We start from the raw sequence: 13,457 nt of genomic DNA, 5'->3' as shown, positions 1-13,457 counted from the left end.
TTAAACAATCCAATACACCTTGGATCTGGCTTAAGTCCATTTTAGATAGGAGCTTGTCATTTTGCAACTGAAACCTCAGGACCAACCGATACCCACAGGCAAGTTATTTATCCCCAGAAGTTTCGGTTTTCTTACCCCCTAAGTGTTTCTAAGAAGCTATAAACCTCACCTTTAAGCTGATCTATAAACACATATATCACAGCAGCAGCAGGACATTAGCAACAGTGGGCAGTCTTCAATATGTCTCAGTTCTAGGGACAGCAAAGCAAAGACTGGTTAATATCAGTCCACTTTATTCTCTTAATAAGGGTGGGAGTGGGGGGAGCAACAGACAAATAAATGTCCATTACAAATGGGGATGAAGAAGGTCACACATTACCCGGAAAAAATGCCATGGGGAGTGCATGAGGCCCTGATTTTGGCTTTTTCAATTAGATGGGAGTGGTCTGCAGGGGGCTAAGGTTCCCACAATTCGGGAGGCGGGGCTGAGCCTGAGGGCAGCCCCCAGTTATATAAGCCCCCAGGCTCTTGAGGCTAGGGAAAATCTAGGGGAGCAGTTAAGCTGAATTTGTTTTACAGCAGAAGGTTCAGGTTCAGAGGCCTGAGCCCCACAGCTGTGGGTGAGCTCCTGGCAATCCACTGCAGTTCATAACCAACATCATGCATGTGGCCCAGTATTCCCTGGACAGACAGACTGGCCTTCTGTGGCTCCGGAGAGCTGTTCCCGGGGAATGCCGTCTCAGAACACCATTGTGGTCTGCTCAAGAACCCTTGAAATCGAAAGCCCCCAGCCCCCCTTGTCACAGCCATGGCACATAAATATCACCAGGGGGGATTTCCCACGGAATTTTTTGCAACCACTCAAATGTTTCATTTCCCATTGTTTGCCAGCCCCTCTTGGAGCCTCAACTGTCAAAGCAGCAGCAAACACAGGCTGCTTTTCCCCCAGGATCCCACAGTACTTGATTGGTCGCATATGAATCGGCTCGGCCAGGGAATAAGGTCTGTTAGTCAACTAGTGAAGCAAGTCAGCAGAGGGAATACCCAGCTCTACCGAGAGCCCACCCTGCTGGGCAGGCAGAGCTCTGTGCCACCCCCGCCCCCGTTATTACTATAATCATGGCGACTAATAATTATATTTATAGAAAGAAATCCCTTCTACAAATCCAAAGCACTTGACCGAAATATATGAGGCAGCTGTTAATTTTTTTGCTTTTTAAATACGAACCTGCATCATTTTTTCCCCTGACTCGGCCTGGTTTAATGGAATTCTAAGTCGTATTCCATACATCAGCGTATAGAAAAGATCATCTTTACTGATTGACTGAAAAGCATCTGTTTCCAGCAGCCACCTTGCTAGGCATTTTGGGGATGAGGTCTAGCTGCCTGTCCATGAGGAGCCCATCATTTAGGGAAGCACGGAGATTTCAAGGCAACGTGGGATGCAAGGATGGTGGGAAGTTTGTCCAGGGGATGTTGGTGTGAGGGGTGAGTAGGAGCAGCCAGAAGGACGTGCGTGTGATCTGTCACCAGTGGGCATTGTCTGAATACGTGTAGTATGTATCACGCTGGGCACCCACACAAGGCTGGGCATGTGTAGAATAGCCTGATTCCGTGAGATCAGGAGTGGGAACTATTCCTTCACCAGGGCCCATCCCTTTCACAACAGTGATGAATTTATTTCTTTGCCCGTGATGAATTTCCTTCTTTCCTCGTGATGAATTTATTTAAGTAGCCATCCATCCATCCATCCATCCATCCATCCATCCATCCATCCATTAACGCCACGAACATTTACTGATTCCTTTAGGATGTGCCAAATAGAAACTATATGCTGGGAACAGCCATTAAATGAATACACAAAATAATAAAGAACGATACAACACGAGAGCAGTTGAAGACACCTGTGAGACCCTGCCTGTCCCTCATTACTGATCTCCTACTTTATGTGGCGTACTGCGAGTGCTACAAATTTGGGTCAACCCTTTATGCAGCAAAACCTCTAAGACCAACCAGAACTCCCCATGGGAAGAGGTGACCAGCGCATGCTCCAGGTTGCACGACCCCGTCTACACCCATGGACACTCTGGATCCCTGCCAGCAAGACCGGGGCGAATAGTTGAGAAGTTACTCTTCACTTCGCAAGGCAGGAATGCAAGGCTCGGAGAGGTGAAGGGACCAGCCTGCCTGAGGTCACACAGCTGGCCGGGCTGGGATTGGCATGCGTACTTTTACAATGATAGCGACGGAAGTAGAGCAAAAGTGATCATTTTATTTTCCCCAAACCACACTATGTGTCCCCCTCAGAGGAAACAAAAGTGCAAAACTCCACCCGGAAGGGAAACTTAAGATCTTGAGACAGCCGAGTCTCAGAAAGAAGAGGACTGAGAGATTTTAACACAGGGCATGAATTCCAACACATCTCTCTTCTAATGGGACCTCTCCTCCCTGCCTCCGGATGGGTGGGCCTTAGGCGGCCAGAGCCGGATCTGAAGTCACCAGCACTAACATTTATCCACACCTCTGATATCTCAGACATCACAATGTTTCTGCCAGGAAGGGTATTAAAACTCCCATTTTCCAGATAAGGAGGGTGAATCCCGGGCCACACACAACTTAGGCGGTAGCAGACCCGGAATTCCAACGCTGGTCCCTCGGATCTGAGCCCCGGAACCTGTGGAGCGTCTGACACCCAGAGCTGCCTCCCCCCAGGGGGCCCAGAAGCCCCCGCTGAAGGATGCTGGGGGAGCAGGCCTGGGGAGGCAGAGCCCAGGGCAGGGGCTGAGACTGCAGTGTCGCCCGCCGCCGGGAACCCGGCCCGGCCCGCCCACTTTTTAACATGGTGGCATCCCTGACAGACACCCTTGTCCTTTTCCTGTGCTGGCCATCGTAACACAATAAATAAAGCCTTAGAGTAACGTGACCTGAGCCAGGCAGTAAATGATGGCACTGTCAGTTGTACGCGACTGTTGAAACAAACACAGACTGTAATCATCGCGCTGTACGGGGAGAAAGACATTTGGCAAATGAGATTCCATTTTCACATTGGTTTGTGCTGAGCATATAAATTTCCTGCGGGCCGGCCAGCGTTGGGGATGTGTAATTGATTGCCTGCATTATAATAAACAAGCCGTGACAGGTGATCATTCATCATATTCCGCTGAACGTTCCAGCACACCAGAAAACGGAGGAAGAGAGGGAACGCGCGAGCGAGGGGAGAGGAGAGGAGGAGTCTGGGGGAGGGGTGGGGATCGGAAAGACCGAGTATTCCCGACAGACAGAAAGCCAGGGAAGGGGCGGGGGAGAGCATCCGCAGAGCGGGCTCGGGGAAAGTGAAAGCAATTACTATAATTCTTTTGATTATCTAATTTGTTCTTTCTGGTCTTCGTCGTAGGACCCTCCACCCCCACTCCACCATAGAAGGTCCCCCTCGGGGACTTGGGAAGACACAGAGAATGCTCCTCCCAAGATCGAGGGAGGAAGGGGAAAGGCGAGGTGGGGGAGGGGCCGCGTCTAGTTGTAACCGGAGTAGATACATTCGGGAAAACCTCGGGAGGAGGGGTGTGTGTGTGTGTGTGTGTGTGTGTGTGTGTGTGTGTGTGCGCGCGCGCGCGCGCGCGCGCGCGCCAGCACGCGCCGGACTCAGCTTCGCTTCTGCACTGCGATGTCTCCAATCAGATGGCTAGGAACCAGTCTCTTTAAATAAAAAATTTTAGAGGGTGTTTGAAACACACACACACACACACACACACACACACACACACACACACACACACAAGCGAAAAGTTCCTTTTATTGGAGAGAAGGACAGAATCCAAGTTGGCATGGGATCTGTTTCCAGAAGCCTGTCATATGGTGTGCTCTCTCTCCTCCCGCTGGTCCCCCGCCCCAGCTTCTCTCCGTGCCCTTGGCCCGGGGTTGGGGGTCGAACAGGAGCCGTTGGGAAGCACCCTCCTCTCCAGGCGCGTCAACCTAGACAGACAAGAGGCGGAAGCACATTGGCATGTGAAGGACAGAAAGACAAATGAAGAACTCTGGAGCTGGGGCTTGCATTAAATAAGTACTTACATTATGCAAAGGCCCAGGCCCTCAACCAGGGGGTGAGTGAAGAGCGGGGACCGGAGGGGGAGGGATTAGTCTCCCCAGTTCTCACCCTGTCAATTTCCAGCCCTCCCATCTCCGCCCATCAAATGCCCTCCATTCCCACCTGGGTACCAAATGCTTCGCGCAGGTGGGAGCCTCCAACCTAGGGAGCTGGGAGTTGAGGGGGCGTAGCCCGCGCTAACATCGGGGGCGGGGTCCGGGTGGGGCTTAGCTGGGGGCGGGGCTGCTCTGCAGGGGGCGGGGCAAGGGCAGAAGAAAGCCGGTAACGTTCTGGGGGGACTTTGCTTTTCATCTACGCTACGCCGCCGTTTCCTAGAGTCCTCTGCCTTTTTATCATAGCCTTAACAACTGTAATCTATTACCTTTGAGATTATAAAATCACCGCTTTTGGAGAATCTCTTCAAGGGACCTGCCTCCCCAAACTGTGACTTCAGCCCCAGCAGTGTGCGCTGCTTCCCTAGGTGATCTGTGTTCTTGGAAAGGTTAGCAGCTCATGTGGGTCTCCCAAGAATTCCAGAAGATTAGCTAGGGCAGGTGCTGTATATGCTTATCCCTTCCCGTCTCTACACAACGATCTACAATGTAGGCCTTAGGGTCCTGATTTTACAGGGGGAAAACCTGAAACACAAAGACATGAAGTTCTTTGCTCCAGGTCTGGCAGCGAGAAGAATAAAAAATTGAATCCAAGGGTCTTCTTCGCGCATGCTTCCCAGCATCCCTGCGAGGACACATACTTTCCTCCAAGCTCCATGAACAAGTGCACAAATGTATATGAGGGGACAGAGTAGGTCTATTTGGCGTGCCCTCAATAACGCTCTTGCTATATATCACTCGGATCTGCCCACTCTTCTCCACCAGCACTGTGCCCCCGGTCCAAATCATCTCTCTCCAGGACCACTGCCCCCCCCCACCTCCCCGCCACGTGTTGCTCACTTCCATTCCTTCCCCACCTGCAGCCAGGATGGTCTATTGATTGTCCTCAGTATTAACACATTATCCAGCTCCCTCACCAGCTGGCTGGCCCTCCCTCCCTAGCTCCATATTATTATTATTATTATTATTATTATTATTATTAAATACACATAACATAAAATTTACCTCTTAACCATTCTGAAGTGTGTGACTCAGTGACATTAAATAGATCCATATTGTTGTACATCCGTCAGAACTATTTACTCCAGAACATTTTCATCACCCCAAACCAAAACTCCTTACCCGCTAGGGGTCACCCCCCATTCTGCCTCCCCTCCCCCCTCCCCTGCACCCCATTCTGCCCCATCTCTGGGCACCGATCTGCTTTCTGTCTCTATGGATTTGCTTATCCTGGACATTTCATATAAACAGAACCCTACCATCTGTGGCTTTTTATGACTTACTCTTTCCCTCAGCACCATGTTCTCAGTGCTTCATCCTTGTGTGTGTGGTTGAAGACTGTTCCATTGCATGCGTATATCACCTTTTGTTTATCCGCTGGTGAACGTCAGGGTTGTTTCCAACCCTTGGCTCTTACGAATGGTGCCGCTCTGAAATTTGTGTACCAGTTCTTGTTTGAACATCTGCTTCTAATTTCAGGGGGTATACACTTCGGAATGGAAATGCCGGGTCGTGCGGTAATTCTGTTTAACCTGTCGAGTAAATGCCAGACTGTTTTCCATTTTACATGCAACCGCGCCATTTTGCATTCTTCACTAGCAGAGCACTGGGGCTCCAGTTTTTCCAATTTCTTGCCGGCTCTTGCTGTTTTCCTTTTTTTATTTTATTTTTTTTCTTCCTCCCATCCCAGTGGGTATGCCTCACTCCATCTTTTAGGTCTCTTCCCTCACTTTTCAGCTCTGGCCCATCATACCCTCAAAGGTGCCACCGTCTCTGAAGAGGGGCCTTTGCATATGCGGGTGACTTCTGCCTTCCCTTATCTCCAAGGCTAGATCTGACTCCCCTCTGAGGACACAGCCTTCCGTTTGTTGTCCCCCATTCAGGTGTAATTTTGCATCTCCTTGTGTGTTTACCGGTCAACGTCCATCTTCTCGGCTTGACCACAACCTCTCCCCAGACCGGGACAGTTCTGCCTTTGCCGTCCAGTTCTTCCCCAGCACTTAGCACGGTCCCTCGGATATTCTAGGTTGCTCAGTAAATATATGGTGAGTGGAAGGATGAACAATGAATGGGATCTGAGCTTGGGTCCTATGTCCTTATGAGTTTCTCTTTTCTGTTTTTCACTCTTCAGTGAGTAAGCAGGCCTCTGTAAGTCAGGGACTGAAAAACCCTGCTTTGTCCATAAGGCATCTGGAGACTGATGGGGTTCTGGCTACAGGAAGAGCACACAGTAACGTCTCCCTTCGGAGCCACAGCGACTCTGGCACGGGGTTCTGAGTCTTGCTTGGGAATTGTGTTCAGTTCTGCCCTGTAGTGCTGCTGAAGGTTTAGGAACTTGAAATATATTGACTTGGTGTAAACATGACCTCAGCGTGACGGGGTGATCCCTGTGTTTGCCAAGCCATTAATTTTTATGTAATAACAACGACCACAACAAACTGCATTTCCCCCCACATTCTGAGTCGTTCGTAAGGTCAGATCTGTGGGATTGTGCGAGACAAACACACACACACACACACACACACACACACACACACACAAAACCTTACAAACTAGAATGTAGTGGTAAGTTCTCTGTGTTTACAGCTCTGCTCCTACACACAGCTCCAAAGAGCTGAAAATTGAGGATTAAAAATTCATGCAGCTACTTTCTTCCAAGGAACTCCAACTGCTTCCGATGCTCTTGTTAGCCTGTGAAGTCACGAGCGGTCAGATAACCCCATGCCCATCTCCAAGACAGGGAAACAGAGGCCCAGAGACCTGAAAGCGGCTTTGCCAGCACCCGCCCCCCCGACAAGAGGCAGCAGGCTGAGGCAAAGAGCCCCCTCCCACCTACCTTTCCAGTCCACATCCTCTCCATTAGCTTGATTAGGACAATTGATTTATTCAGTCTTAGTGGTTGAGAGGAGGAAAAAAAAAAGACCCAACATGCCATTTGTGTGATATAAATATCTTTGGAAAAAGCTAAAAAACATTGTGTCATACATATTTTCTTAATACCACAGTCAATCACATATGCCCAAGTGCATAGTTCCATCAACCGAGGAGGGGGGGTGGAACCGGGTGGAGGAGAATCAGGAGAGACTTAGCTCTGGAATCCTCGGTCCCAGCTAGAGATACACGGGCAGCTTGCTTGCTTGCTTGCTTGCTTGCTTATTTATTTATTTATTTATTTATTTATTTATTTATTTATTTATTTTTCTTGCGCATACTGCCTTTAGAGAACCTATCCTAGAGGTCTCAGAAGCTTGGTGTCGGGCCAGAACATTAGTAGGGAGGAAAGCAAGGGTGCCAGGATGCCCGTAAAACTGGTCGATCCCCAAAGAAAAAGATGCGGGTTGTCACTTTCTCACTCAGCAAGCTCCTCGACTCACAGAAGGATTTGGATCTCAACATGGTTTCTCTTCATCCACCCCCACCCCCACCCCCCCCCCATCATCAAAAGGCCTTTCATCCCAGTGATTCTACTGTTAGGAATTTAGCTCAAGGAAATAATTAAAGACATGTAAAATGGCTCAGTGACAGGATGTTCCTCACAACACGTAGACTATGGTGAAAGATTAAATGCAACCCCCACAGTCAGTCAACTGTAGGCGATCGATAAGTCAAGTCTGGTGGTTCATCTCCTAAAACCTTGCTCAGATTTAAAAAGAAAAAAAAAAAAGGCTGAAGGGAGTAAACCAAGGTGTCCACAGGGTTTGGCTTTCGATGTGGAATTATGAGCAATTTTTTCTTTCCTGTAGTAAGTTCTTGTTTTGGGGTGACCTATTATTCAAAATCCACTTAAATTTGGTTGACTTTATTTTTTTTTTTCAAGTTTATTTATTTATTTTGAGAGAGAGAGTGGGGAGGGGCAGAGAGAGGAGGAGAGAGAGAGAATCCCAAGCAGGCTCTGCACTGTCAGTGTGGATACCGATTCAAGACAGGAACTCAGGAACCACAAGATCATGACCTGAGCCAAAACTAAGAGTCAGACGCTGAACCAACTAAGCCACCCAAGGTGCCCCAAATTTGGTTGGTTTTATTAGAGACTCTATGAAATTGCTAAGATTTAGAAGTCAGAAATGGAACAGGAAGGGCACAGAAGTAAAGGCCACGGGGCAGATCAGGGTCAGGGAGGAAAACAGCCCGACTGGACTCAGGGATTCCACATGTTGAGTGCTGAGACATATGGAAGATTTGTGGGTTGTGGACAGACTGTTTATCTTTTGAGAGCCAAGGAGAGGAGAGTACACTGGCTGTGACAGGCAACTGGGAGACACTATAGATTCTGGAACAAGAAAAGGCACTGGAAGTTCCAATCGGTCCAAGAAGTAGATTCACTGGGAGCGAATCTGGTGGTCCCCTAATTCTGTTGTGGAAGGGTCTGATTTCACTGGATCTGGGGGTAAAGGTTTGAGAGAATTACAGAACTCTAAATCTATGAAAGAAGTCTTGAGATTGCTTTCATTACAGATAGGACAGCTGCAACACAAATAGTTAGACAGATTGTTCCCAGACCCATACAGAAAGATGGCGGCCCAGTTGGAACTGGCAACCAGGGATCCTTTTTTTTTTTTTTAATATATGAAATTTATTGTCCAATTGGTTTCCATACAACACCCAGTGCTCATCCCAAAAGATGCCCTCTTCAATACCCATCACCCACCCTCCCCTCCCTCCCACCCCCCATCAGCCCTCAATTTGTTCTCATTTTTTTAAGAGTCTCTTATGCTTTGGCTCTCTCCCACTCTAACCTCTCTTTTTTTTTTTTTTTTTTTTCCTTCCCCTCCCCCATGGGTTCCTGTTAAGTTTCTCAGGATCCACATAAGAGTGAAAACATAGGGTATCTGTCTTTCTCTGTATGGCTTATTTCACTTAGCATAACGCTCTCCAGTTCCATCCACGTTGCTACAAAGGGCCATATTTCATTCTTTCTCATTGCCACGTAGTACTCCATTGTGTATATAAACCACAATTTCTTTATCCATTCGTCAGTTGATGGACATTTAGGCTCTTTCCATAATTTGGCTATTGTTGAGAGTGCTGCTATAAACATTGGGGTACAAGTGCCCCTATGGCAACCAGGGATCGTTATTCCTAGTTCCAGTCCTGGCCCACCTCTCTGTCGCTCAGGATCCTTTTTCTTTTCTTTTCTTTTCTTTTCTTTTCTTTTCTTTTCTTTTCTTTTCTTTTCTTTTCTTTTCTTTTCTTTCTTTTTTCTTTCCTTCCTTCTCTTCTCTTTCTCTTTCTTTTCTTTTCTTTTCTTTTTTTCTTTCCTTCCTTCTCTTTTCTTTCTTTCTTTCTTTCTTTCTTTCTTTCTTTCTTTCTTTCTCTTTCTTTCTTTCTTTCTTTCTTTTCTTTCTTTCTTTTTTCTTTCCTTCCTTCTCTTTCTTTTCTTTTTTCTTTTTTCTTTTTTCTTTCCTTCCTTCTCTTTTCTTTCTTTCTTTCTTTCTTTCTTTCTTTCTTTCCTTTCCTTTCCTTTTCTTTTCTTTCTTTCATCTTTTAATTTGAGAGAGAGAGAGAGAACACATGCAAGCAGGGGAGGGGGCAGAGGGAGAGAGAGAGAGAGAGAGAGAGAGAGAGAGAATCCCAAGCAAGCTCCACATTCAGCATCAAGCCCAACACAGGGCTCGATCCCACAACGTTGGATCATGACCTGAGCTGCAGTCAGGAGTCAGACCCTCAATGAACTGAGCCACCTAGGTGCCCTTGGGATCCCATTTCTGAGATGTTAACCACACGTCCAACCTTCTAGGAAAACTGAAGATCCTGACTTAGTTTTTGGAGTCCCACCTAAAACTGTCTTTCATTCATCTGTTCATCCAGCACCTAGCAGAATACACACAAGCCCGGTGTTAGTGTGGAGGCCAAGAAGAGACGACGATGGCCTCTAGTAGGTGATCAATAAATATTTGTGGAAGGGGGAGAAGGATGGGAGAGAAGGTGGGAAGAATAGTTCCTGCCCTCAGATCACTCCAGATCTAATTCGGGAACCAGAAACAACCTTGTATGGGGGATGAAAGTCATGCTTACAGCTCAGGCAAGATCTATAGCAGGACCAAACTCAAAAAATTCGACCCCCAACTTCTTTTACACAAGTATTCAACTCAACTGATAGAGAGCTCCTGCAAGGAGTGGGACCAAGGGATTCAAATTTCTGTTATTTCCCCTCGGGGTACATGTTGAACCCAGAGTGAACAGGAGAAAGGCTCTGTGGAAGGAGAAAACCCAAGGAGTGACCCAGCACCCGGCAATGGTCGATTTTGTAAGTTTCTCTGGACAACCTTGACTTCTTTTTCAAGCTCCAGTGACTTGGTTTGATTCTCCTTTGGCACTCAGATTCTGGGGTCCACCGACCGCTCTGGTCTGGTGGGGGAGGGCTAAGCATAAGCCACCATCAGACCCTCCCACTGGCCCCACCCTTCTCCATTGCTCGTTTCCAGTTATTCAGTATTCTCAGGCCATTTCAACCTCGCATTGCCAAGGGGACATAAATCAAGAGGCCGCAGCTCCGGGGCTCTTTGAGAAACACGGAGGGACTCTGCAGAGCCTTTCCAAGGGGGCACATGGGGGGAGGAAGGGGAAAGAGACATAAGGAGAAAGTTATATGTGGTTCCTTTAATCACCGGGTGGAAGGAGAGAGGAGAACCGTTCAAACAGAGCCCCAAAAGACTTGCCGAGAAGTCAGCTTCAAGCTGCACTGTTCCAGCAACTGCTGTTGGCATCACTGGGGTTTGTCTTGGCCCAAACCTGTCCTGGGAAACAAGAGAAACTCACGCTCTTGGAATTTGCTCCCTTAACGATTCACTCAGCAACTCCAGCTTTGGAGGACAATTAAAAAAAAGAAAAGAAAAAGAAAAAGAAAAGAAAAGAAAAGAAAAGAAAAGAAAAGAAAAGAAAAGAAAAGAAAAGAAAAGAAAAGCCATCCAGCCAATGGTTAAGCATTTACTGCCAAATTCTTCAGCTTGGGCTGGGCCGGTTGGGGGGTGGGGGGAGGAGAGAAAAACTTTCCGAGGCTCCCACGGGGAGATTCTCCCGGCTGTGCCCAGCCACATTCTGGAGCGGGATCCCAAGTGTGATGGAGAAACAGTAGTCTGGAGAGCTTTGACTCACATGCTGTCTGCTGTACTCCGTGGGCTTTGGAGAGAGGCTCCAGATAAGCAGTGAAGGTGCAAGGTGGCACTTCGACAGTTATCTTTTAATGAGCGCTTTCCATGCGCAGGCACTATACCTTCACTTTCCATGCCTCTGTGTCGTTGGGTCCTCCCAGCGACCCCACCTATGCACATTCTTCGGCCTCATCGTACATGCGGGACTCTGAGTCCTGACCCATTGTGGACGAGTGGGGCACTTGAATGTGAATCTGGTCTCCAGTGTCCCCACCCCCACCCCCACCCCCTTCCCACCCCCCCCCCCCCCCACCAGGGCCATGGCCTTGAACACTGTGCCCTCCTGCCTTTATTTCTGGCTTGATCTCCACGTGTCATCACCGAACCCTCCCCAAAGACATGGAGAACCTGGACAGTCCAGCGCTCAATCAGTACGAGATAGGACCACGATGGCGGGAGGCGTCCTTCCCAGCCGAGATACCGCGGCCCTCCCAGCCCCGGGTGCTCATGGACAGCAACACACACGGGGCGGGGCGCGGAATGCCCCTGATTCATAAGGGTCCTAAGCCTGGCATTCATTGTCAGATTCCTTGTAGGTGCGTTGCTAGAATTCAGGGGTTCGTGCGTGTAGCTGGGAGAGAAAAAAAAAATACCGTTTTTACTTTCAGTAAAAAGTAAAGGCGGCATTTTCTTCCATTGGGAACGCAGGCGACAAACCGCGGTAGTGTCATCAGTTGCTGTGCCTTCCGTGCGCACACAAATGCGGAGCCTTCCGTGTCACTAACAGTTGTTGCAAAGTATCGTTTGTGCTCCTTGAAACTTAGAAACTGCAGAAGTAGATAGACCAGTGGCAAGATTTTGTTACTCCAGACATAATAAAGAAGCTCATATGTTACTATTTCACAGACTTGGCTTTTCATGTTGTGATATCTGTATTACAGTATAATTGGTTTCCTTTGCAATCCCACGTGCTGTATTTTATGCACTGAAAAGCGTGGTTTTGAAAAGGGATCCATAGGCTTCAACAGGCTGCCCAAGGGGTCCTGGAAGCTAGAGTCCTGTTCTTAAAAAGTGTGCAGCCCAGAGCCTGGAGCCTGCTTCGGATTCTGTGTCTCCCTCTCTCTCTGCCCTTCCCCTGCTTGCGCTCTGTCTCTCTCTCAAAAATAAATAAACATTAAAAAAAGAATAATAAATGAATAAAAACTGTGCAGCCTAATAGGGAAAGAGACAAATAAACATACAAATATGTAAGATGCAATCTTAAGCGTAAAAGAAAGACTAAACTCTTTGAGGGTGAGGATTGTTTGTTTTTTTTTTTTTATTCATATGCTTAGCACCCAAAATAGTGCCTGATAATGAATAGTGATAGGTCATCAATAAATAGCGCCAAACGCATGAACTCAACCATCTCAACCTACACCACCAGCCACTTAACAATCTGAGTGATCTTGGGCGAGCGATCGTTGCCTTTCTGTGCCTCGATTTCCTCATCTGGAAGATGGGTTTAACAAAACCATCCCAGACGTTGTCCACGCAATCAAATGAGATGGGAGGCGGGCATGTGCAGTATAGTCCTCGGCTCATTGTACGCGCGTGGCAAAGGTCAGTGGCAAAGGCCAGTTCAGTTCGACGGCAGCCCCTGTGGGCCCCAAACCTTTCTTCTCTGAGAGATCAACCCTGAGAAACCTCGCCGGCAGGCTCCACCCCTGGGTTAGAGGTGAGTCACCCTGGGAGAGTCTGCATCTGAAGAAATCAGATAAGAGTCTGAGAGATCAGGTGATGTGGGTCTGTCTGGCCCTTTCGGTGTTTCTCTGAGAGCCGTGATACGCTCCCGCACCACCCCCACAGAGGAAGCACTGTCTCGCCCTTCATTGTCCTGGGAGGCAGGACAGGGTAGGTGCAGGAAGGACTAGGCACTCAGGTCCCTCGGCCTCCTGCCCCCCCCCCTTTCCGCCCCCTGCACGCCTGGGGGGTACGATCCTTGATTGGAGAATGCCTGCCTTATCTTGCCAGAGATTGCTTCACCACTCTCCCACTCACACATTTGCTTGGAAGATGTCTGTGTCTGTGAGGGCTGGTAAGGACCTGGAACAGCCTTTGAAGGTATCCAGCCAACTGAATTTAATTAAACTGCAGTTCCAGAAGCCAGCAGCATTTTCCTAAGAAAGC

General features: G+C 48.3%; 1 protein-coding gene and 1 long non-coding RNA gene across 2 annotated transcripts in view; one reads left to right on the top strand and one right to left on the bottom strand.

Moving 5' to 3' along the window:
- SPRING1 (SREBF pathway regulator in golgi 1) overlaps positions 1–13,457 on the top strand; it is a 179,026-nt gene that overhangs the window by 151,361 nt on the left and 14,208 nt on the right. The window lies entirely within an intron of this gene.
- On the bottom strand, positions 3,774–4,207 carry LOC109493216. Its single transcript, XR_002147323.2, has 2 exons — positions 4,069–4,207; positions 3,774–3,972 (listed from the first exon to the last, which is right to left on the bottom strand). It is a non-coding gene; the product is annotated as an uncharacterized LOC109493216 (long non-coding RNA).

Source organism: Felis catus, chromosome D3, assembly GCF_018350175.1.
Source record: "Felis catus isolate Fca126 chromosome D3, F.catus_Fca126_mat1.0, whole genome shotgun sequence".
NCBI lineage: Eukaryota > Metazoa > Chordata > Mammalia > Carnivora > Felidae > Felis > Felis catus.
Note: the sequence above shows the minus strand (reverse complement) of the source record. Positions and strands in the feature narration are given on the sequence as shown.